Source organism: Gadus macrocephalus, chromosome 7, assembly GCF_031168955.1.
Source record: "Gadus macrocephalus chromosome 7, ASM3116895v1".
Taxonomy (NCBI): domain Eukaryota; kingdom Metazoa; phylum Chordata; class Actinopteri; order Gadiformes; family Gadidae; genus Gadus; species Gadus macrocephalus.
This window is the reverse complement of record NC_082388.1, coordinates 4633660-4635598: the sequence shown is the minus strand read 5'-3', so window position 1 is coordinate 4635598 and position 1939 is coordinate 4633660.

Below are 1939 nucleotides of genomic sequence, written 5' to 3'. Positions count from 1 at the left end.
GTTTTTTTTTCCAGCACCCCCTGCTGAGAATACGTTTCCGCGGCTATGATTATAAATATAAACAAGCCAGCGATTTCCACTTCCACAGATTCGTTCGTTGCTCCCCCTACTGTTCTGGCGGAGAATCCCCTTGCAACACGCGCAATCCTTAAGGAACCTTACGGGAACCGTAAATCAAAACTTGCCTAAAACAAGTCCCTTGTGTAAATTACGTGCTTACGTCTCTGCGTCTAAAACGACCCTAAATAGGCCTTAAGAAACGCCCGGGTGACGCTGAAAAACTGTGACTTAAAAACCTGAAGCCTCTGGAGGTGGATGCTGCTAAATGTTCAAAATTGACAGACCTATTTGGTGCCGGGTCACCACCCCAGCAGGTGCTGCTGCGCCGGGAGACGAGCGAGTGGAGGCATATATGTTAAGTCATGTTAGCCTGGGGCTAGCTAGGCTACATTTCGAGACATGTCCAAAACAAAGTAGACAACGTTTTTACATTGAATGTGATGTGACCTAATTAACTGCATACTTGTGACAACATATTAGCCCAGAATTGAAGGGTTGTCATTGTTGGTAGTTGTGGTTCATTTTGTTTAAAGATGCCGAATTGTGATATTATGGGTTATTATTGTTCAGATGATTTAGCTAAGCTAGCTAACAGCTGCTAACATCAGCAGTCTCTTGTTGCCATAGCAACAGTAAACATTGATATGGACTTATGAGCTGTAAATAGAGATGCAGAATCAAGCTGTATTGTAAATACAGATGAGATACATTGAATGTTAGCACAAAATACAAGTAAACCTATAGGAAATAATTTAATTTGCATTATTTGCCATTGAATTTATTGTAATCATTCAATTAATTTATTGTTTACTGAGGTGATAACTATTTTGTATGTATAATTTGTGTGTAACTTTAATTTCTGTGTAAATGTGTTACTTTTACTGTTGTTTTCAATTGGCTGTGTATAGTGCTGTCTTGAGCATTTTCAAGTATTGTCACAAAAATCGGACTTTTTTGCATTGGAAAACACTAGTGTCATAATGAAAACATGACAAGGCCATTAGTGTTGTTACGCTCATGAACGTTTAGTTCAATATGAACTAATCTTTTATTTTGTACATTATTCTTTAGTTTTGAGTTATTTCCCCATCCAATGATAAATGTTTTCCCTATGTCCAGCCCAGAAAGGTTCAGGGCAAGTCCAGCTGGTCAGTTCAGGGAGAGAGCCAGACCAATGCAGGCAGCCCAAAGACTGCCTCCACCTGAGAGGGAAAAGGCTGTAGAGAGGGAGGAGTGTGTCACTCAGAACAAAGACAGGATCACCTGAGAGGCATTGAGAGCCTTGAGTGTGCCCGTAAAAATTACCATCCTCAGCAAAAAAGTAGCAATCCAGTGGTGCAGAAAGTGTTCTGTAGCAGACACGGCACCAGTAGAAAGTGGCTGACGTACTGTCCAGAGCATTCGGTAAGAGAACTGATAGTAGTCTGTTCATCAGTGGCAGCATACCCTGGAAGACCACACAGTTGATCATGGTAATTTCCTGGAACTCATACTGCTACTGGGGAAGTATGATTTCTGTTTAAAAGAGCACCTGGACAACTGCATTGAGAACAGCAAAAAGTTGCATTTGTCTGGTGGCACAAGAGGCAGAGGATCCCTTGTAACTTTACTCTCCAAAACCACAGTCAACTCAGTGATAGATGCAATTCACCATCTGATTCAGGAAAACATCTCCAGTGATATCAAGAAAGCAGGAATGTTTTCAGTTCAAATGGACACAACACAGGACATCACCTATCAGGATCAATGCTCTATAATTATGAGGTATGTTACTGATGTTGCTCATCAGAGGCTTGTTGCAGTGCTGAAGTGCAGTTCATCGACTGGACAGGCCTTTGTCGACGTGCTGTCAGAAGTTCTGGACAAAATGGGCCTCAGC